Source organism: Vidua macroura, chromosome W (genome assembly GCF_024509145.1).
Source record: "Vidua macroura isolate BioBank_ID:100142 chromosome W, ASM2450914v1, whole genome shotgun sequence".
In the NCBI taxonomy this organism is placed as follows: domain Eukaryota; kingdom Metazoa; phylum Chordata; class Aves; order Passeriformes; family Viduidae; genus Vidua; species Vidua macroura.
In genome coordinates, this window is record NC_071610.1 from 6,482,285 (window position 1) to 6,506,581 (window position 24,297).

The following is a 24,297-nucleotide window of genomic DNA, read 5'->3' on the forward strand; positions in this document are numbered from 1 at the left end:
CAATATATTCCATTGCTGTTGCTGTTTTAATTGGTGATTTCCACTATGCATTATAACGCTTGAGTCTAGAAGTATGTGCATCTAGCATGAAGCTGAAGGCAAAAAATAAGACAGGAACCCTTTTAATTTTGCAAAATTACATTGTTTCATTGAATGTCATAAATGAGAGAGGAGAAAAGGAAAACATTGGGAAACTATTCTAGGTGTACAAGAAAGCTGTAAATATGTTTTACACAAACCTTAAACTTGTTTTTTTCACTAGTTAGCTGGCACTTTGTTTACATATATAGGATGATGAAGCTACAAGGGCAGTTTACTTTTATAATCCAGACTTTTGATTTTCAAGGTAACCTGTTATTTTAAATCATACTGCCACATGATTGTGAAGCACTTTTTAAAGTTTGAAAGTAGAGAAGAGGCTTTATGCTGGCTATCAGTCAGAACTGCCTGCATGATTTGCAAAAACTTTAAAAGGTGATAAAAGGGCTGCAGATGAAGATATTGCTAGACTCTGAGCTTTTGGTTATGAGATGCAAGACTTTCAGATTGCTCAACTTAATGGTCTTTCCCTTGTTATGCATTCTTCACAAAATATTGAAATAATAGGAGAAAACAGAGACATGTTAACCCATATGGAAAAATAATTTATTATATGTGCTGCTGGTATTGAAGGTCTGTGCATGATTATCCTGAATTACACTAGCAAAATAATTAAGTGTGCACAGTATATTAACAAGGCCTACAAATTACCTACCTCTAGTTAAGAAATCAATAAATTAAATACGTTTTGGAGAGTGTTGCAAGTAAGGAAATTAAAATGGCCTGTTGTAGATAATTAATGGTTATTTGAGGCCTTGACACTTTTGCAGATAAAGTCCTTCTTTGGACATAAACAACTAAGATTGCATGTCCCTGTCCAATTTGCTAGCTTAGTAAATATCATGAAAAACAACGTGTTTTGATTTGAAAATAATGACTGATAGTTCCTCTTTTTTGTTGTTTTTTTTGCTTTTATTTATCATTTTATTTATCAGTCAAAACAAACATTTCCATGTAATCAGTAATCCATTGAGGGTCATTGTTTATCTAGTTACAGGGTTTTTACTGTAACTTTCAGTCAAGATTTTATACAGTAGCTATGTTGCAGGAAAAAAAAAGAATTGAATAATCATTTGGGCAAAGCTGATGTTGAAGGTAGTGTCAAAAATGCAAGGGAATTCAACCAAATCAATCTTACTCTTGGTAATAAGACTGCTGTTTTTGTGATGTTGGGGGTTTTTCTATGAAAAGATGGTCTAAGATGAAGTCTTGCTGGATTTCTTATTTATCATGCTGCAGAAAATCCTTTTATTTTTTTTCCAATGTATTGGAAGGGGTGTCAGATACATTTTTAAAATTTTCAGTGTTTAACAAAATAAAGATCATATTTGTTATTCTTAAGTGTCATTTAAATGCATGTATCATGTATTGTTTGGGGGACAAAAATAGGGTGTGGTTTTCTGGTTTTCTGTTTAAAAAACTAATGCATAAATTATGCTCCTCGACAAATGTGTTGGTTAACAATACAGTACTTTTCACCATGGCTTTGTACTATAGTATCTTCTTCGTTCCTTGACATTTAGCTTTTCTGAAATATATTTGGGCTTGTTCTCCCAAAATATTTATCAAATATTTGTCTTGGGAATGGTTTTTATCCCATATCAATTTTTTGGGAATTTTGTGTCCGGAAATGGTCACTCCCCCGCTCCGAGCTTCGGGAGTATCGCAAGGGGTGAGAGCCAGCACAGGATCCTACGAGGGTTGGGGGTGTTATGAACAGTTTCCAGGTGTTCCCCAGAGACGCGGGCAGGGCTTTCCTAGTTCCCATGGCAACACTAAAAGAAAACTACTAACTCTAGCTAAGTACCGATATTGAAATGCTAATTAGCTAATTGCTCTGTTTGTTTTCTCTAAACTACCTGGCCTCCCACCCCTCCACGCTGCCATTCTGGGACTAACATGCAAATAAAAACCCCTTAGGATCATGGGAGTATTTTTAGGAGATAAAAATGAATATAAATCAAAAACTGAACACAATAGAGGAGTCTAGACAAATGCCCTAGCTGAGGAAGAGGGAAACACATCCCCTGACTGGCTTTTAACTGTCGCCATCACCTAAGAAAGAACAGACTATATTAGGCTCTGAGAAGCCAGGAGATAGAGACAGAGAGCCCTGGTGCTGCCACCACGGAAGGAGCGGGGACAGCTGTTGTTCTGGACTTCAGCAACAGACTCTGCACACCACGCCTCCTCACCCTCGGGCCACTGGTGTGCCACAAGGAAAGAAGAAGGGACAGCTGCTGCTTGGGACTCCAGTGACCGACTCTGCACGCCTCCTTCCTTTCGGCTGCCTGGGAAAAGCTACGACCGCGGGGGCGAGCTCTGCGTCAAGCCCTCTGCCCAGCTGATCTTTTTAATAAAGAGCTGAACATTAATAAAGGCATTAGCCCTGTTCATTTCAATTTGGGGGCTCGTCCGGGATAGCCACGCCTGAAGAGGACCCCCGGACAGCTGGACAGCTCGACCACCTACTTCGAGGGACCCTCGGGAGTTGCTGGCTACCTTCAGACCCTAGGATCCGCGTGAGACGAGCAACGCAGAGGAGCATCGGATGGGTAAGGAAAACCGGGAGACGAGCGAATGAGCGAGTGAGTGAGATGGGGGCCGGCAGCTTGGACCCCCGAAGCGAGAGGGACCCGCTAGTACCGCGTTTCCGGACTCCTGCGAAGGGGCCGGCCGGGAACGGGGGGAAGCGAGTGGAATAGAGGAGCGACTGAGGCGTCTCCTTAGAAGTAAAGCAGGCCCTCCTCCGAGCGTGTGGAGGTGCCCTATGGGCAAAGTAAGTCCCTGGCAATCAGGGCAAGGGGAATATCCCCAGCAGTGCAGGTGGGATGTGGAGGTCCTAGAGGACATGTCCGCGGCGCCGGCAGGATGGGATACGACGGCAGGTGGGATGTCCCTGGCAGGTAGGGCGGGGTGTCCTAGCAGGCAGGAGTGGCATGTAACTGGCAGGTAGAGGGCATGTACCTGGCAGACAGAGACCATGTCCCCGACAGGCAAAAGGCATGTCCCCACCAGGCAGGACAGGACAACAGGGCAGTTGGGATGTCCAAGCAAGCAGGAGCGTCATGACCCCACCGGGCAGAGGGCATGTCCCTGCCAGGCAGGACAGGATAACAGGGCATGTAGGGCGGGATGTCCTAGCAAGCAGGAGCAGCAAGTCCCGCCAGGCAGAGGGCATGTCCCCAGCAGACAGGACAGGATAACAGGGCAGGTAGGATGTCCATGGCAGGCATGGATGGAGGTCCCCGTCAGAGCAGATAGGGGAATGTCCCTGGAAGGCAGGGCAGGATGTCCCAATCAGAGCAGGCACTAACCCGAGTAAGCAGAAAGGCAGGAAGGCAAGCAAGTTAAGCCTAGTAGGAGAGTCAGGCAAGGGGGCTTGGCCGGAGTTCGAGTGTAAGGCTCAGCAGGACGTTCGACCTTACCTCGGCAGGGAGACCAAGCTTCCCAAGCCTAGTAGGAGAGTCAGGCAAGGGGGCTTGGCCAGAGTTCGAGTGTAAGGCTCGGCAGGACGTTCGACCTTACCTCGGCAGGGAGACCAAGCTTCCCAAGCCTAGTAGGGTCAGGCAAGGGGGCTTGGCCGGAGTTCGAGTGTAAGGCTCGGCAGGACGTTCGACCTTACCTCGGCAGGGAGACCAAGCTTCCCAAGCCTAGTAAGAAGGTTAGGAAAAAGGCCAAGTAAGAGTTTGGGCAGGACTTAGCAGGGGTACAAGGCTAGAAAGTCCATCAAGGAGTTCAAAACTTAGGCCGAAGAGAAAAAGAACAGAAGACAATAGATGAGAGTGTGACTAGTGATTGTCCTGGCCAAGAGACAATGTAAAGTGCCAAGAGGGGAATTTAGTTAAAAGAGATTAAGTTTAGTCAAGTGATTCAAAATACGAAGTTGGGAGGGGTCAGATGAGCTTTAGCTTCCTGTCAGTATATTCCATTTTAGATAGAAGCACCATTTAAGGTATACATTTTTTTGGTTTTGAGGCCTGAAAATGGGAAGAGGTTATAGTAAAGGAGCAAATCCTTCCAAAGCAAAGAGAATTCCCCCTAACAGCCCCTTGGGGCAACTGTTAGACTAATGGGATTCTCGGGAGACCATGAAGGGTCTAGACAATTGTCAGATGGTACATTACAGTATAGAAGTATGGCTGAAGTTAGAATTACAGGGAGAGTGGTCGTGGTATGGAACCCAAGATCAGTGGATGTGTAATCAGAAGAGAGGGCCTTGATATAGAACAACTATCTCATGCAGCTTGCTGGCTGGAGAATTCTATAAATAATGAGACTGTGAGAATATGCAAGTTACAAAGAAATAGAGAGGAAGACAAAGGGAATAGAGAGGGGGAGACTAGAAAAATAAAGGAATGGGACCCCCTCGATTGCCTGTCCCCTTCTGCTCCTGTTACTACCCCAACAGTTTCCCCAGTTGGTCCTTCAGCCCCTCCTATTGAGTCCCTGAATCCTTTCCCCCATTTTCCCACCTCTGTTTCATCGTCCCTTCCCTTAGTTTGCTCAGCCATCTCCCCAACTCCCTCTTCCTCTTCTCCAGCTGGAGTTTCCTTGCCTCCTCCCACTTGGGAGCTGAGGCCACCCTTGCCCAGGGTTGGTTCATCACCTGGCATGCCCCCTGGCCTCCAGTGTCTCTCTCCACTACTATTTCCCTGCTTGGTGCCTTAGAAAAAGGGCCGTATTGTAGCACCCGATCCAAAGCACAAGGGTGGAGGGGCTCTTTCCCCTTAGAGGGGTTCCTGTGGGTAGAGCAGCTGGGGGAGTTAGGTTTGTGGATGCACCTTTGGAAGTTTCCAAAGTCCGGGGATTTGGGAAAGAGCTAAGAAATTTAGTGGAAGACCCCGTTGGAATATCTAGCCAGTTGGACCAGTTTCTAGGGCTGAGTATTTGTACCTGGGGAGACCTGAGCTATTCTAAGCATTCTGTTCTTTCTGAGAAAGGTCCAGATGATCTGAGCGGCAGGGGTGAAGATATGGGAAAGAGAGGGTGGATTGGGGCCCCCAGGGAACCAGGGGATGCCCTTGGTGGACCCCAACTGGAGTCCCAGCCAACAAGAAGGTAGGCAAAACATGAGAGACTATAGGTCCCTCATGATAAGAGGGATCAAGGAGTATCCCTAGGGGAAGCAACACGAAATTGGCCTTTGATGGTACTCAGGAGAAGGATGAGACCCCGGCAATTTGGCTTAACCGACTAAAACGAAATTTCCAGTTATATTCAAATATAGACCCAGATAGCCCAGAGGGTCAAGTCCTCTTAAAGGTCTAGTTTGTCACCAAATCCTGACCCGATATTAGACAAAAACTAGAAAAGATAGAGGACTGGCAAGAAAAGAACATGAATGAGTTGCTCAAAGAAGCCCTAAGAATGTATTTAAGTGGGAAAGATAAAAAAAGCCAATAGCCTAACTCTCAAAACTACTAGACCCCGTAGCCAGAGGATGGCCAACTTGCCTGCAAGTAATCGCAGCAGCAGCAGCTATCCTGATAAAAGAAGCCCAAAAGTTGATCCTGCAAGGGAAAATTAAAGTACAAACATATACTCGTGATCGTGGATCACCTCACTCACTGGGTGGAGGCTTTCCCAACCAAAAAGGAAACTGCGCAGGAAGTTGCATGAATAATCTTAGAAAACATCATACCACGATATGGGCTAGTCAATAACATTGACTTAGCCCAAGGTCCACATTTTGTCACTCAAACTTTACATCAAGTAACAAAAGTCCTGGGGATAAGGTGGAGATTGCACACCCCATGGCATCCTCAAAGCTCTAGAAGAGTGGAAAGGATGAATAGAACTCTTAAAAATGTGTTAACTAAATTAATTGAAGAAACAAAGATGAATTGGCTCAGGTGTTTACTTCTCGCTCTCTTGTGCAGCAGAACCAGACCTCGGTCTGACATAGGGGTCTCTCCCTATGAAATAATGTTTGGACTCCCTTTTTTTTTAATCACCCCTTTCAGTACAGCAGATTATCTGGAAGGGGAGGCAGCAACTCAGAAATATTTAGAGGTCATAGGAAAATCCCTAGAAGGCCTCCGAAAGAAGGGGTATCTCTCCCAAACTTCCCCTCTGGATGCCAACGCCCACATCAGTCCTGAGGATTGGGTGTTGATAAAGTCCTGGTACACTACCACTCCATTAACCCCCAAATTCAAAGGACCTTTCCAGGTACTACTCACCACACACACTGTGGTGCGGACCTAAGAAAAAGGCTGGACCCACGTCACCAGAGTCAAAGAACCAGTGCCACCCCCAGACGCCAGACCAGACCCAATAGTGTCACCCGCCTCCTCTTGTGCATGGACAGTAATTAAGAAGCCAGAGGACTTAAAATTAACTTTAAAGAAGACTTGCTAGAGGCTGATATACAGTAAGGTGTTAATAACTGTTTCTGAGTTAAAGTACCATAGAAAAGGTTTAAGTACTTGGTAATTGTTTAATAAGACTAAGTGTCCTTTAGCCATAGGAGTTACCTAAAAACTTGGTTTCTAAAGAACACTAGAATTACCCTCAGGCCTGAGTAAAAGCATACAAATGCCAAAAGAAGGTAGCCCTCAAAAGCCAAAGACTGTAAGTTGATGCGGGCTTAAGCCCGATCAAAGAAATAGAGGAGGGATTTGTTATGAACAGTTTCCAGGTGTTCCCCAGAGACGCGGGCAGGGCTTTCCTAGTTCCCATGGCAACACTAAAAGAAAACTACTAACTCTAGCTAAGTACCGATATTGAAATGCTAATTAGCTAATTGCTCTGTTTGTTTTCTCTAAACTACCTGGCCTCCCACCCCTCCACGCTGCCATTCTGGGACTAACATGCAAATAAAAACCCCTTAGGATCATGGGAGTGTTTTTAGGAGATAAAAATGAATATAAATCAAAAACTGAACACAATAGAGGAGTCTAGACAAATGCCCTAGCTGAGGAAGAGGGAAACACATCCCCTGACTGGCTTTTAACCGTCGCCATCACCTAAGAAAGAACAGACTATATTAGGCTCTGAGAAGCCGGGAGATAGAGACAGAGAGCCCTGGTGCTGCCACCATGGAAGGAGCAGGGACAGCTGTTGTTCTGGACTTCAGCAACAGACTCTGCACACCACGCCTCCTCACCCTCGGGCCACTGGTGTGCCACAAGGAAAGAAGAAGGGACAGCTGCTGCTTGGGACTACAATGACAGACTCTGCACGCCTCCTTCCTTTCAGCTGCCTGGGAAAAGCTACGACCGCGGGGGCGAGCTCTGCGTCGAGCCCCCTGCCCAGCTGATCTTTTTAATAAAGAGCTGAACATTAATAAAGGCATTAGCCCTGTTCATTTCAGGGGGCAAGGGCTTGCTTCCTTCTGGTGGGGCGATTCATCTCAGTGGCCACACTGCACAGTGCCTCTTACTAGAGATACTGTTGCTTTGTGGTTTTTGCCGGGTATTTTTTCTTCTCCTTTGGCACTGGGACTGGGCTTATTGGCTTACTTCTCTGTTCCTCTGCTTGCTCGGTGTATTAAAATACAAGTCCTCTGGGCTTCACCCGGGTGCCCAGCCTGTCCCGGGGAAAACCCTCAGAGGACTGGTCCGCGGGGAGGATGTAGCGGGACCCGGATAGCTCCACCGTAAGGACGAGAGGGCTCCGAAGTGGCTTTATTCCTAGAGGCTTTATTTCAGGAGCGTCGCAGGAACAGGAGGGTGAAACAAGGGGCACGAACTCTCCAGGAGGGAGCGAACTCCGGAAGCCCCGAGGAAAGGCGGGGCTGGGTATTAAGGGCAAAGGAGTAGGAGTGGTTAGGGTACAGAACAGCCAACGGGCAACGGGTAAAGGGGGGGAGACAGAGTGGGGTGACATACAGAGAACTAATCGGGGTACAGAGGAGGAGTGGTATTCTAACAGGAGCCAATGGGGGTAACAGAATAACTGAACTTTCTGGAACTGGGGAGTATGCTAAACATTGATGGACAGCTCTTCTGGGGTGGAGAGCAGCAGCTGATTGGCAACCTTTTTCTACACTGTTGCTGCCTCCCAAGGGAGAGCAGGAACCCCTCCCACAACTCCCCCTTTCTGATTTATTAAAAAAACATTCCCCAAGTTCCTCGTTAACATTTTCTTAAAGATAGTTAAGGCTACAGAAATTAAGAAAATAATAATCAAAATCCAAATTAAACCTTTAACGATTGGCACGGCCCACCCAGGAACACCCCACTGGGAGAAGGTCTTGTTCACCGTATCCACAGCCCTGGTTTCAGTCTTTAAGTCTTTGACTAACGCCTGGATCCACTGGATGTTGGCTTGGATGGATGTGCTCTTCGATGTCAGATTGAAGCAGCACATCCCTTCAAAGTCCTCGCAGCTATGGCCATGGGCGAGCAGCAGAAAATTGATGGCCGCTCTGTTCTGTAAGGTGGCGTGCCTGGTGGTCTCTTCCTCTGCCAAGAGGTCTGATAATGCGGCAGACGTAGCATTGGCCTGCTTACTCATCCAACACCCCAGGTGAGAAATCTCACCGAGGGCTTTCGCTGCCGTGTACCATGGTAGAAAAATAGAAACGGCAACCCTCTTTCCCTCACTCCAATCATAAATTTCGGAATCGCAATTTGGGTCAAATTCACCATAAAATCGCTTTTTGCGTGCCAATTGACTTTCCTTCTTCCAATCCAGAATTTGGGTTTTATTGGGGGTTAGCGTCGTAAGCTTGCCAAGGCTACAGGGACCCCCTTTGGTATTGGAGGGGATCCCAGCCCACGCCCTGTCCCCACAGATGAGAAACACACCCCGAGGGAGCTCCTTAGGGAATGGGTAGGACTTGGACAACACAGGTCTTGTGTAATTGCACCACTCATTGATGTATTTTCTATTTGCTGGTGTTACGTCTTTGATGTTTTGCCCTGGTTTTGTTTGTGGGGCCTTAGTATAAAACCGAATACAAAAGTGGACCCTTGTGGACACCAGTAGGTCCAGTTCCTGGGGTTCCTGTGGTGCCTGTGGTAGTGTCCTCATCCAACTCATCCAGGAGTCTGCTGGGTTGAATTTCATCCCCGTGAACGGAAAATCATTTTCGGACAGGGGGACTCCCACCAGGCATGTAGACAACGGATTGTCTACACTGCCCATGGCCATGCAAAGCTGTTCTTGTCCTATAGACTTTGCCAGCGTGACCCAGACGTTTTCCTTGGGCTGTGGCACGAGCCAGCTTCCTGCCAGGTGGAGCCATAAGATGGTGACGAAGGCAGCTGCAGGAAGCCGGTCGCTGCGGGGTGTTCTGGCTGATGTAATTGCCATCTGGGTGGTCAGTAATCTAGTAACTCGAACATACAAAAAGAAGTAAGACCAAGGGTCCCCTCAAATCCCCATCCTCCCCCATTTAAATTAACATTGAAACAGAAAAAATGTGGGGTCAGGTGTGAGGGTAAGGGGGGCGAGGAAAGTGGTAGGACGGGAAAGGGTAAGGAATGGCTGGGGATGGGGTCAGGGGGTAAACTGTCCAAGCCGGTGGGAAGTATCGATTAGTTATCAGAGTCCTTGTGGCGGCGTCGATGGGTCTGCTTCCCTTCCTTTTCCTCCGACTCCAGGCGACGGTGGTATCCGCTGGAGCTGTCGTCTCGGGGGAGTGGTCCGGGGGGTGGCTTTCCTTCACGATGTCTTCCTGGTATTGTTTTATAAACTTGCCTGGGATCCACCTGGGGCCCTGTTCTGTGGAGACACAGCCATACCCTCTCCCCCACGTTATCAGCGGGTATGGACCTTTGATGTTCCTGGACTCAGGGTCTTTAACGAGCACTGGTGGTCTTTCTTTCAACTGCGACCTGGTGTTATTATGAAAGTGGCGTAGTATCGGGGGGTTTGGCTCGCGGTCCGAACAGTTCATGAAATTGAGAACATATAGGGCTTTGCACAACCTCTCTACAGGGCTTGTGGTAAGGGCCGAATCGTTTTGCTGCTCTAGTAGTTTTTTAATTTCTTGATGTTTTCTCTCCACAATTGATTGTCCTGTAGGGTTGTGTGGGATACCTGTGATATGGTCAATGCCCCATTGTTGCACGAATTCCATGAATTGTTTGGACACAAACCCTGGTCCATTATCTGTTTTGATAGTTTTAGGGACACCCAAGGTGGAGAAAGCCATGTATAAGTGTTTGATGACGTCCTTTGTTTTTTCCCCCATGTGGGTGGAGGCAAACACTGCCCCCGAGAACGTGTCCACAGACACATGGATGTACTTCAGCCGCCCAAAGGAGGGAAAGTGTGTTATGTCTGTTTGCCAGGTTTCCAATGCCCCCAATCCCCGAGGGTTAACCCCCGTCGCTAAGGATGGTAAGGCGTGGGATTGGCAATTGGGGCATGTGGCTAAGATGGCCCGCGCCTGCTCCTTGGAGATTTTAAACTGACGGCAAAGCGCCGGAGCATTCTGGTGGAAAAAGGCGTGGCTCATCTTAGCCTGCATGTGGACATCTGGCAAGGTGGGTCTTAGAACTGTAGGGTTTACAGAGGTGGAGGTGGCCAGCATCGCCAGGGCGTCTGCTCTCCGGTTTCCCTCAGTGATGTCACCTGGCAGGTCTGTGTGTGACCTAACATGCAGAATGTGATACGGTTGCTTCCGGTGTGAGATAAGCCAAATGAGTTTTGAGAGCAAGCTGTACAATGTTTTGTTGTGAATTTCTTTGAGCAGGGCATGTTCAGCCCTTTCTGCTATCCCGGCCACATAAGCTGAATCAGTGACCAGATTGAAAGGTTGTTGAAATTTTTTGAAGGCTCTCACGACCGCTGCAAGCTCAGCGATCTGGGGGGAACCCTGAACTATTTGGACGTCAGACTCCCCCTTCTGACTGTCCGGGTCCTTCCAGGTGATTACCGACTTGTGGGATCTACCTGACCCATCGGTGAACACCGTGAGAGCACCTTTCAATGGAATCTTACTTTTGAAAGATTTTGGGGCCAAATACAAGGTGTCTTTAAAAAGTTTGTGTTTGGGATAATGTATTAAAATTTGACCAGGATAGCTGTCTACAGAAATCTGTAAATTTTCATTTGTAAGAGGAAATCCAATTGGTCCAAATTTAATGGTAAGTAGATGCATGCTGGGTCACACCCTGCGAGGGTCCGGAGGCGCTGGCGGGCCTTGATAATAAGTTTTGCCATTAATTCCGGAAAAGGTGTAACCGTTTTTGCAGGCTGATGTGGGAGGAACAACCACTCTATGATTAAGAGTGAGTCCCTCTGGCTGTCGTCCCACTGGAATAAGAGGGCATGTAAGTTCGGGGACTTACCTAAGATGGCACAGTTGATGGGGAGGGACCGCACGACCCGATGTGCCTGGCGGGACTTGATGGCAGCTGTGACTCTCTCCAGGGCCTCACGGGCATCCGGGGTGAGATGGCGTGGGGATGCCAGGTCGCCGTCGCCTTTCAGCAGTTGGAACAGCGGTGACAGCTCCTCTGTGGTGAGTCCTAGGAGCGGTCGGATCCACATGATGGTGCCGCAGAGCTGCTGCAAGTCCCACAGGGTTTGAGGGTTGTCCTTGATGGTGAGGGACTGGGGCGCGACGGTTCTTCCCGTGATTAGGAAGCCTAAATATTTCCAGGGGGATGACAGCTGGATCTTTTCCTCTGCAATTTGGAATCCTGAGTCCTTGATGGTCTTTATTGTCTTTTCCAAGGCCGCTTTCAAGTAGGTCGCGTCAGCGGTGCAAATTAAAATGTCATCCATGTAGTGCAAAAAGATTGCCTCGGGAAAGAGGCGACGGACCGGGGAAAGGACCTAAGCCACAAAAGTTTGGCAGAGCACAGGGGAATTTTTCAATCCCTGGGGCAGAGTGGTCCACTGATAGCGTTTATATGGCTCTCCTCGGTTGATGGAGGGAACCGAGAAGGCGAATCTGGGAGCATCTCCGGGATACAAAGGGATGTTAAAGAAGCAATCCTTGATGTCAAGGATTGCAAGCTGCCAATCCCGGGGCATCATGGAGGGAGAGGGAAGGCCTGGTTGCAAGGGGCCCATATCTTCGAGGACATCATTAACCTTGCGTAGGTCTTGGAGCAGGCGCCACCTGTCCTTGCCGGGTTTCTTAATCACAAAGACAGGTGTGTTCCAGGGGCTGGTGGAAGGTATTAAATGCCCCAGGCGCACCTGCTCCTCCACAAGTTCATTGAGCGCCTTTAATTTTTCAGATGGTGAGGGCCACTGGTCCACCCACACCGGTGTGTCTGTTTTCCAATTGAGCGGTGGGGAGGTGCGCTCCACAGTGGCCCAGACTAAAAATCCCACGCAGGACTAGGGATGTCAAGTCGGGCACCCCACTGGGACAAAACGTCCCTACCTAACAATTTGATATTGGAAGCTACCACAAAAGGCCTAATCGTGGCAACTTGACCCTCCGGCCCCTCCACACATACCAGATGTTTGCTCCGGCGGGAGTTGACAGCACCTCCCATGCTGGAGATTGTGCCACAAGGGGACACCAGCTCCCAGTCGCGAGGCCACTCTGCCTGGGGAATGATGGTAACATCCGCGCTGGTGTCTGCCATCAGGTCTAGTGAGATGGACTTTCCCTGTAAAACAAAAGAAGTCTTAATAATAGGTCTCTGTCTGCTTACGTTTTGCACAAGAAAGGCCGAAGAGTCCAAATCCGAAGAAAGGTCCGTTGAAAGGTCCATGCCGGTGTCTTCTGTGTGGACATGCAAGATGTAGCAAAGGGCTAAAGGAGACCCCTTAGGCAAGGAGAATGGAGGCTGGTAACATACCACGGAGACGGTGAGCTCTGTCCCTGGCTCGAAGTAGACGACCTCTGGGATGATGGTGAGGTCATCCGGCGTGTTGGTGGTGTCTCCTAACAGCAAGACAGTGGTGGGGTAGTCACAGTAGGGCGGTGGCAGGAATCCCGCAGGGACGCGAACCAAGTCCTCATCTGGAAACATGACGTGAAGGCTGGTCCGGAGGGCTTGGCAACGGGCGCAGTTCAGTTGCCTGGTTCTTCTGAGGAGCCGGAGCCCGTCCTCCTGGCTGCGGATGTCCAGAGAAGTGTACCGCTGGGGCCGTGGTTCTCCGGGAGAGATGGCAGCCCCGGGCGCTGGGACGGGCCATTTGGTGTCATGGCGCGGCCCATCACCGCGCTTTGCCTTCCGTTTCCCGGCCGATGGAAGCGGGGATTCCTGTATGTTGGTCTCGGGGAGGGGTTGTAAGGGCCACTGGCGGCCAGTGTGGGCAGTTCGCTTGGATGTGGCCCAACTGGCCACAGCCGAAACAGCGAGTGTTCATCAGGTCTACCATCGCCTCCCCCACCCCTTTGCTCACCGCAAATGCCACTGTTTGCTCCATTGAAGTCGCCTTGGTGCACGCCTCTACCATCTTAGCGATGGTAGGCTCCGGATCCTGGGGAAGAACCCTCAGGATCTTCTTGGTCTCCGGGTTGGTATTGGTCAGGGCCATCCTTCGCAGAAGTTCTTCTCGGGCCTCGACGTTCTCAATCTGCCTGTCGATGGCTTCCTTTAACCTGTCCACAAACTTGATAAAAGTTTCATCAGGGCCTTGAAGAATTGATGAAAAGTTTTGGAGGGGGGTGGTACCATCAGGGATTTTCAGCAGTGCCTCCTTCCCAGCGTCCCTTACGTCACTTAACAAATTCTCGGGAAGGAGGATTTGGTCCTCAGGTCTGCTAAATTCCCCCTCCCCTGCCAAAGCTTCAAGTCTCTCTGCGCCGTCTCCTAACACCTCCCTGAGATCATACTTTGTTAGGAGAGGCTTAATCAATTTTTTCCAATGTATCTCCCACAGAAGGAATTCTGTGGGGGACAGCAGGGCCTTCGCTATATAGCGAAGGTCATGTTGTACAAGGGAATGTCCCGAAAAGGTAAGGTCTAAAACATTTTTAAAGAAGGGAGAATTTCTCCCATAATCCTTGGCCGCTCTCCTCAACTCCTTCACTTCCACATATGGTAACTGTTCCCACCTCGGCTCTTTTCCCCTCTTATGCACAACTGGTGCCGCAAATGGACCTAGATCCCTTGCGAGATCTAGGTCCCCATCCTTGATGGCCTCGGCCCGGATCCGGGCCCAGCCCTCCCCCGGCTTGGTTGTGGGCCGGGGGTTGTCACTGTCCTCATCCTCTTCCGAGGATGAGGCAGGGCGGGCTAGGGCGCGGAGCCTCTCCCTTGCCGGTGGGTCCCGGTGCCGGGAGACCCTGCAGGCCAAGATGGCCTGCTTCCGGCTGGGCCTGCTTCCGGTTCCGGTAGCGTGGGAACCGGGGGCGGCAGGAGAGGGGGCGTGGCCTGACCCACCCACCGGGGCGTGGCCTTCCGGCAGGCCTGTCCCACCCACCAGGGGCCCACCCAGGGGCGTGGTCAAGGAGGCAGGATGGGAGGGTCCCGACGTCACCGAGATCGACGCGTGATGGGGGGCGGACATGTTACAGTGGCGGGAACCCGAGGGGGTGAGGAGGAGGAGGCGCTCTTTTGTGCTGTGTGGCGACCGGCCACGAGGCCGTCGCCATTTTGAGGTATTAAAACAGCATTGGAACAACCATGACAACTGGGGATACAACTGGGGTCAAGGACTTGTGGAACGAGGGGGTGGGTAGGGCTCGTGCTGGGGTGGCCAGTCCCAACACAAGGAGAGGACAGGGTGGCACGGGAGGCAGCAGGGAGACGGCAGCAACCCTGTGCCTCATTCTGGCAGGATCTGTCTCCCGATCCACCCTTAGGGGAAGTGGGGTTAGGAGCGGGGGGGGCAGAATGAGGGGTAGGAGAACTGGGACCCAAACTTTCCCCTTTCAATTTAACTAAATTAAAAATGGAATCATAAACTGGAAAAAATCTCCCCACTTTAAAATTCCCCGTAACCTGAACATCATAAATGTAACGTCCAACTTTCCCCCAAAACGAAACAGAAAAGACATCGTCCATGGAGACGTCAGGAAAGTGTTCAAAAATAAATTTAACAAAAGATTTTAAAACCCCTTTTTTAAATGAAACATTCCCCAACACAAGGGCGGACTTAACTTGGATATAAAACTCCCGTTGTGCAGGGGAAAGGCGGTTGCCCATTTTTCCCGCTGCAAGAAAGATCCCCAGCCAAAGCAAAAGGAGAAAAGAAAAGAAAAGCCTGCGTCGGCTGCTCGCCTCGAGCAGCGAAACTCACCAACACCGGGACGCAGCGAAAAGAAGAAAGCTGTGGCGGGGCGGTGGAGTGCTGCTGGTCTCGTGAAATCCGGCGCTTCCCCCGAAGCTGCAGGGTCGGATATCCACGAGTTGTCAGCAGCGCCAGGAGGCAAAAGCCTTCTAACAATCGAAGTACAGCTGCCCCAGAGCGCGGGGTCGTGGATCCGGACGCTCATGGGAGACGCTCCTCGGTGACCAGGGCAGTGGTCGCCGTGTTCGGGCGCCACTTGTATTAAAATACAAGTCCTCCGGGCTTCACCCGGGTGCCCAGCCTGTCCGGGGGAAAACCCTCAGAGGACTGGTCCGCGGGGAGGATGTAGCGGGACCCGGATAGCTCCACCGTAAGGACGAGAGGGCTCCGAAGTGGCTTTATTCCTAGAGGCTTTATTTCAGGAGCGTCGCAGGAACAGGAGGGTGAAACAAGGGGCACGAACTCTCCAGGAGGGAGCGAACTCCGGAAGCCCCGAGGAAAGGCGGGGCTGGGTATTAAGGGCAAAGGAGTAGGAGTGGTTAGGGTACAGAACAGCCAACGGGCAACGGGTAAAGGGGGGGAGACAGAGTGGGGTGACATACAGAGAACTAATCAGGGTACAGAGGAGGAGTGGTATTCTAACAGGAGCCAATGGGGGTAACAGAATAACTGAACTTTCTGGAACTGGGGAGTATGCTAAACATTGATTGACAGCTCTTCTGGGGTGGAGAGCAGCAGCTGATTGGCAACCTTTTTCTACACTGTTGCTGCCTCCCAAGGGAGAGCAGGAACCCCTCCCACAGCTCGGGAGCCCAGAGATAGTGCGTGCTGCGCCGGGAGCCCGCCGGGGGCACCCCTCTGTGCAGCCCTACCCCGGGACCAGCCATCGCCAGTGAGCTATCCAGGGGAGCGATTCCTTGCCCAGCCCTGCTCTTTTCTGCTACTGTTTCAGGGCTTCTTGCTACATTTTAACCCGACACCTGGCCACTCTGCAGCTTCTGGCACGGCCCTGAAGCCTGTACTACACTTTGTCATCCTGGGTGTGCCCGCCTCTGCCATTCTAGTTTGCAGCTTCTGAGGTTCCTGCTACAGTCCATTTCGCCATCTGGAGGGGCACCGGGACTGACCGCCCCTGTGAGTTTGTACAGGAAGCTCCTTTTCTCTCTTCTGCCATCTCACCTGCCATAGGCCATGTGGAGAGAGGTGACTGAGCTCGTGCCACAGCGCCCCCTGCAGCCGTGGGAGAATCAGTGCACCTGCCCAGCCTCACCAGGAGCCAACAGCACCCCTGCCGGTTGTGACCATAACTACACTGAAGGGGAAAGTGCTTGATGGCCAAGAGAAGGCTGTTATTGGGTCTCTGATTTTTTTCTGTTTGTTGTTGATACTGTTGTTGTTTGTTTGCCTTGTTATACATATATATATATATATATACACACTAGTAAAGAACTGTTATTCCTTTTCCCATATCTTTGCCTGACAGCCCTGTAATTTCAAATTTATAAAAAGTTGGAGGGGGTCATATTTTTCATTCCAAGGGAGGTTCCTGCCTTCCTTGGCAGGCACCTGTCTTTCAAACCAAGACAATATTGTATAGATGCATTATCCCCATAATTAGTTTTTTAATTATACGTGCTCTGTCCTCATTGTCCATATATTAACATTTCCTGATTGTCCTTATTACAGTCAGATAGTTCACAACACTTAAGGTTCAGTACAGTGAATACAGTTATTTGACATTATTACTAAAGATTTTTTTTGTTTGTGTACAACAGAAACTCAAAAGCATGGGGGAAAATAAATAACCATCTGTGTCTTTATTAATAGAAAACATTCAGAATTTGTATGCTCTTAAGCGAAATTCTGAAGTATTTTGCATGATTGCAATAGTTCTGCAAAAGCAGACTGTTTCTTTGTTTTGTTTGCCTAAGTGATGATCGAAAAAACAGAAAGAGGCCTACATATTGCTTTTCAAGATTGACTCATATTTGATCAGCAATCATTGCATCTCACATCTTTACGACTGAAGAAACAGAATTTCAGGACACTTGCAAAGATTACTTTGTTCTCTATTATGTCATTACAAGTTTAAATAAGATTTTTGGAGTGCAAATAATTTTCGTAAGAACTTCAGTGAATTGCTGTTGCAGAATGCAAAGGCGAAGGATCAATGAGGAAGGATTTCTTTTACCTTTATGTCTTGGTGAAAATAACATCAACAAAAATACAAGTGCAATTTGTGATATTTAGATATGTGAAATAGGTGCTGAAACTATTTATGAGATAAATTGTTCATAGATGTGTGTCATGGTTTGACACTAGCCAAATGCTAGGCACTCACAAAAGTCGTTTGCTTACTCTGTCCTGCTACAGTTGGGTAGAGGAGAGGGAAAAAAAATGAATGAAGGGCTCATGTGTTGAGATAAGGACTGGAAGAAAAAACACTGTAAGGGCAAAACAGGTTCAAATTTAAAGGTATAAAGTAAATTTATTATTAACAGGGTCAGAGGAGGATAATGAGAAGTAAAATAAGCCTTTAAAACACCTTTGTTCCCCCAGCCCCTCCCTCTTTCCTACCAATAGCGCAGGGAGACAGGGCGTGGGGGTTTTAGTCAGTTTGTCCCTCAAAATCTTTTTCTTTTCACTCAAGGAGAGGAGTCTTTTTTCTGCTATGCCATGGCGTCCCTTCCACGGGCAGACAGTCTTCCCAAAACTGTTGTGGCATGGGTCACTCGTCCATGGGGTGCAGTCTTTTAAGGATAGGCTGCTCTAGTTTGGAAGCAGGGGACCTCTCTCTCTCTATTCGTGTCTCCCACTAGACCCCAGCTTTCTCTAACATCCACCTGCTACGGTGTGAGCACTTTTCCCATGGGCTGCGAGTGAATCTCTGGATCCCCTGTGGACTTCATGAATTACAAAGGGACAGTTTGTTTTACCATAGTCCTCACCATGGCTTGCAGGGGAATCTCGGCTCTGACGCTTGAAGCACCTCCTCCCCCTCTTTCTTTCCCAATTACCTTGGTGTTGCCATATTGTTTTCCCTCACATGTTCTCACTTTGTCCTCTTCTCTGACTAGAAGAAAAACTATTGCTTGTAGGTACCACTGTCAACAAGTTCCACTAATTCAAAGATTCTTGCAAGATCCTGCAGTGCTGAGAAGTTGATCTCATCTAGGTTCTGCATCGGGGACTTGCTCGTCATGCTTCCGCTGCAGGCGGTGGTGCTATTTAATGCCTCTCTTCATGTGGGGCACTGAGAAGGGGAAGCCTCTGCCACTGCCCCTGCCCTTTTTGCCCACAGTGCAGCTGGCTGGAAGCGTCCAGGCAGGCAAGGCTCCCTGTGGGCCGCACCGATATGGCAGTGGCTATGGTGGCACATTGCTGCACGGTGCACCCAGGATGGCCACCAGAAGTGATGCTTCGCCACTCTTGAAAAAAAAACTGTGTGCACACTGTTTTGATTTTCTTCTTAAATATGTCATCACAGAGGTATCACCAACCTCTCTAATTGATGCCAGCAGCATGTCCATCTTCAGAGCCATCAGAGATGGCTCTGTCAGACATGGTGGAAGCTTCTAGCAGCTTCTCACAGAAGCTACTACTCCCGTGGCTCCCCCTGCTACCAAAAACCAGGCTGTGCAAAACCAAGAGAATGTGACATAAACTTATATCACATACTATGTTCATATGACCTGTCAAACCATTTTGTACTATACTGTCTGAAACACCTAGCAGTTTCAGAGTATTTGCAAACAGAGAACACTTCATCTGCCACAAAATATGCAATTGACTGTTTCTTATGAACTCTTCTGGTATCAGTGACACAGAAGTTTCACAACTAACACAACTTCAGAACTCATTGCTGCCAAAATGAACCATTCTCTAATTCCTCCTCAGTTTCTGGGTCTCAGCTACATTGTACTTTCTCTGTCCCTTCTGTGAGCCCTTGGTACTTGGGAAGCCAGTAAACTGGGTAAAAACTGTTGCATCCTGGAGTTTGGGTTTAGATTAGGGTTTTTAATTTATGTTAAAATAAGTCAAGTTCTGTAATCCCGCGTTTCCCCCGCGTTGTTCCCCCCCGCGGTTTCTGCCCCCATGTTGCCTGCTGCCGGCTCTTACCCCTGTGCTGCTCCTGTAACCACCCTGCTGTCCGGCCCCGGGAAACCCCGTGCCAGCCACACGATCCCGCTCAGCCCGCTCTGGCTCGGTGCCCGCCCCTGCGGGGTTCTCTGGTTGGTCGCTGTTGCTGGCGTCACTGCCACGGCAGCTGCCCCTATTGGGCGGCAGGCCGTGGATCCTCTCGCCCTGCCCCTCTATAAAGCCCTATACCGCCGGCAGTCAGAGGCCATTTTCTCCCATGCGAGTGCCGGGAGCGGTCGCGTCTTTCCATCGAACCGCGCCACGTGACCAATAAACCGTTCCTGCCAAGCACGGAGTAAATGGACAAATTCCTTCCTCTTTACCGGGTCCCTAGCGCACGGTAACAGCGGTTGGCCAGCCCACGCACCCGAGACACGGAGCCGTGTCCGGGAACCCGCGGCAGCAAACCCCGGCAGCACGTGGAAGCTACGCCACAGCCGGGCTCCCAAGAGCCGCGTGCGGCCGGGGAGAGCAAAAACCCACGCCGCAATTGGCGCCCGAACGTGGTGCCGAGGCCAGCGCTGAGCTGATCGCGTGGACGGAGGTTCACCGCGGAGCTCCAGGAACAGCGCCGGGAGCCGCCGCCGCCGGCCAGGGGTCGCGCTGCCGCCAAGGGGGGAGCGCCGCCGCCAAGCCAGAGCGGGCAGCGATCCGTGCCAGACCACAGCTCCGTGCCGGACGGAAACCGAGAGCAGGGGCTCTCCAAAGTACGTCAGTGAAGTCTCCGTCGCCCACGAGGGACCAGACAGTGTGTCCCGCGTGGGACAGGAAGTGCAAACTTTCGCAGCCAGGAGGGCAGAAGAAAGAACACTTCCCGGGACTCCCGGACCCTGGTAGCAGCTTTTCTTTGCAGAGACTTCAGTCTGGTAAGTATTAGTCGTGGAAACGTGTCCAGCTAATACGGGGAGGGCTGGCCGTGTTCCCGAGGTTGGGACGTGCAGCGCGCAGCACGAACGGCAGCCGCTGGAGTCGCCTGCGTTTTTTTGCTTTTTTTTCTCTTTTTTACTGCCCCAGGGGTGAGGTGGTTTGGGTGGAAGAAGCATGGGGACCGTGCTATCTGCCCAACAAAAGGAATTTTATTCCCAAGTTAAAGAAATCCTTTTGGTGAAGGGCCCCTACCCAAAAAATTTAGTTAAGAAATTTGTCCGGTGGTTGTTCTTTGCTTTCCCCCGTCTGTCTACCGAGGACGCGCGCAAAACAGAATTTTGGGAGCAAGTGGGAAAAAGGCTAGCAGAGGGGATCGGTAGGGATCCCTCCATAGATGACTGCTTCCCTAAATTCCATTTGTTGATCACGGATGTAGTAAAATCAGACCCCGCGCGAAACTCGGTTGGGGAAAGGAAAGAACCATCCGGAAAATCTGTTACTCCCTCTGAATCTGTTTCCCCATCCCCTTCTCCTACCCCTTCTTCCCCTAACCCGGGTGGGCGAGGGGGAGCACCCCGTCAGTCTGAGACGCAGGGCAGCTCCACAAATGTGGACCGTGCGCCTGGCTCCCCCAAGCCACCCCGGCGTCCCCGCCTTAGCGAGATCGGTCGATTCGCTGAGGCCACGACCCTAAACCCCTTTTCCAATCCCTTTTTCCCAGTTGAAAATCCCAGTTTCGGCGCTACCCCGAGCAGTTCTGTTTCTTTAAACCCCTTTCTTTGTCCCCCTGAGGAGGCCGAGGCCACGTGGTCGATCTCTTTGCCTTCCCAAGATGGAGGGCGGCCACATGGCAAGGCTTCCCCTTCCCACAATCCCTTTCTTCCCTTTGTTCCCTATGACCCCACCCCCTCCTGCTTCCCAGTGGGCGCGGGAACTGCCCACTCAAGGCATCGGGTTACCACCCCTCCTCCTGTCCCTCCTCGGGTACGCGTAGGCGTTCCCTCCTTGCATGTTCTACCTGCCGCGTCAGCAGCCCCGCCCTCTCCCAGCCGGGAGGGCTCAGTAGCCTCCTTCCCACCTTCCGAAGAGGAGGATTCTCCCCACCCTGTCCGTCCTCTCCCTCGCGCTCCGCCCCCACGTCCTCCCGCTCCTCGGAGACCTGGGGTGGGGGGAGGAGGGGGGGTGCAACGGAGCCCGGTCCATGAAGTCGAGCAGTCGATCCACACTCCAGTCCCCTACACAAGGGGAGGGGAAAACCCTGCGTGGACACCCCTCTCCTACGATTCCCTCAAAGAGGTCTGCAAGACATTGCAAAAATTTGGCAGAAAGAGTCCTTTTTTTAAAGGGATTCTAAAAGCCACTTTAACATCTAAAACTGTAGTGCCGGCTGACCTTAAGCGTTTATTCAACTGCCTGCTTCTCCCTTCTGAATATGACCTGTGGGAGAGGAGGTGGAAAAGGCTAGCGGCAGACCTACTTCCCGAAATCCACGAGGGGCCTTATGGCCTGGATTTCGCGGAAGAGCAAATCACCCTAGACCATCTTGTGGGCGAGGGAGAATGGAGTGAGGGGCAACTGCAAGCTCGGGGAATTCCCACAGCAGTGTTGGATATGTCCAGGAATGCAGCAGAGCGTGCGTTCCTGGGCATGCCCGCCAGGGATCCGGGGATACCCTACACGGCAGTCAAGCAAGCCGTGGGGGAGCCTATGTTAGATTTTGTAGATCGGGTCCGGGCAGCCGTGGAGAGACGCATAGAAGTACCTGAACGCCGGGAAGGAATGATCCTGGAAGTGGTGCACATGAATGCCAACGCCATGTGCAAAAGAGTCATCATGTCAATGCCGGCCTCACCACCGCCAACCCTCAGCCAGATCATCGAGGAATGCACACTGAAGGCGCACCTGATGGAAGAGGAGGAGGCTCCAAAGAAAAAGGACAAGCAAGTTGCCTCGGCCGCTGCTCCTTCGAGGAACCCAGCACTGAAGCGACTTCCATCCACACGCCGGTGTTACCATTGCCATCAGGAGGGACACTTCCAGGCTCAATGCCCACTTCTAGGGACTACGCTACCCAGAGTTGCGGGAGGGGGGAGGGGGAATGGGAACCCCGCGGTCCAAAAAAACTGACCCGTGAACGCGCGCTTGCCGCGCGTTCAGACAAAAATGAGGCAAGTCGCGGTGCTGCAAGAGGAGCCGCAATGCACCATCTAGTACCATCAGTAAGCGGCTGCCTCTCAACTAGTGACAACCGGGAGCCTTATCGACTCCGACTCACTAACTCTGTTCATTTCCGTTCCCAGGACTGGCAGTTTTTCATAGCAGATGCAGAGCTTCTATCGCACATCTGCCGCTGTGAGACCAGGAAAAAGGAAGATCTCTTAAATTGCAGGTATCTCGTTGTAGGGGACACAAAGAGCACTCCACTGGAGATAGAAGTCCCTCCAGTAATCTCCACCCTCAACCCGAGGCTCTTCTATCTCGCAGCACGCTGTGTCCACCCCCCCCTCTTCCTGCCTAAGGGCCAGGTAATTGCACAAGCAATTCCCATTCCTCGTGCTCTGTGCAATGACCTGGAGCTCTCTGTGTTATATGCTGGGAAGTTGGGAGAGGAAAAGCCCCTGGTATGGTGCAAACTCAAATGCGAGGGGCGATCTGTACACCTACAGGGGATGTTGGACACAGGGGCAGACGTGACAGTCATTCCACCACACAAGTGGCCGTCACACTGGGAGCTGCAAAGCATGGCCACACCAGTCTTAGGACTAGGCGGGCCACAGCCGGCAAGACAATCCAAAAACATTGTCCAAATTCAGGGTCCGAATGGGCTACTGGCCTCAGTGCGTCCGTTCGTGATCGAATGCAAATTTACATTATGGGGGAGGGATGCCATGTCGCAGTGGGGAGCCAAATTGGAATTTCCGGTCCCCCAGCATTTTTTGGTGCGGCCAATCTGGGTGGAGCAGTGGCCGCTGAGTAAGCAAAAGCTGCAGGCGCTCACCAAATTAGTTAACGAAGAGTTAGAAAAAGGACACCTTGTAGAAACAAACAGCCCCTGGAACTCTCCTGTGTTTGTAATAAAAAAACCGGGGAGAGACAAGTGGCGACTCCTCCACGATTTGAGAAAAATTAATGAGGCAGTGCAAGATATGGGTTCCCTCCAACCGGGTATGCCATCTCCATCTATGCTACCCCAGAATTACAATTTGGCTGTAATTGACATTAAAGATTGTTTCTTCCAAATCCCACTCCATCCGGATGATGCTCCCCGTTTCGCATTCTCTGTGCCTTCCATCAACAGAGAAGCCCCAATGAAGCGCTACCACTGGACGGTACTACCACAGGGTTTCAAATGTTCCCCTACTATATGCCAGTGGTATGTCGCTAGGGTTCTATCCCCAATGCGTGCCAAGTGGACATCCTGTATTTTCTATCATTACATGGATGATGTGCTGATTTGTGCCCCTGACAGCGAGATCCTGCAAGTAGCACTGGAGGACACTGTTAGGGCCTTGTCGATGGCCGGATTTGAGTTACAGAAAGAAAAGGTACAGTTGCTGCCACCCTGGAAGTATCTGGGCTTGGAAATTAACAACCGGACAATCAGACCCCAACAGATACAGATAAATGATAACCCCAAGACGCTGAATGATCTCCAGCGCCTGTGCGGATCATTAAATTGGATCAGGCCATGGCTAGGACTCACTACGGGGGAATTATCCCCTCTCTTTGATTTGTTAGCAGAAAGGGAGGGGGATGAGGGTTTAGGTTCCCCGAGAGTCCTGACCCGAGAGGCCAGAGCAGCGCTCGAGAAGGTCCAGAAAGCCATCACGAGCAGGCAGGCCCACCGCTGCCAACCAGGGCTGCCTTTCCGATTCATCGTCTTAGGTGAGTTGCCCCATTTGTATGGTGTGATATTTCAGTGGGACAAGGGTCAACGGGACCCCCTCTTAATAATAGAGTGGGTGTTCCTTGGCCACAGGCAGTCCAAGAGTATCACCAGGCCACAAGAGCTGATGGCGCAGCTCATAATACGGGCCAGGGCTCGTCTGCAAGTACTAGCTGGCTGTGACTTTACATGTATCCATC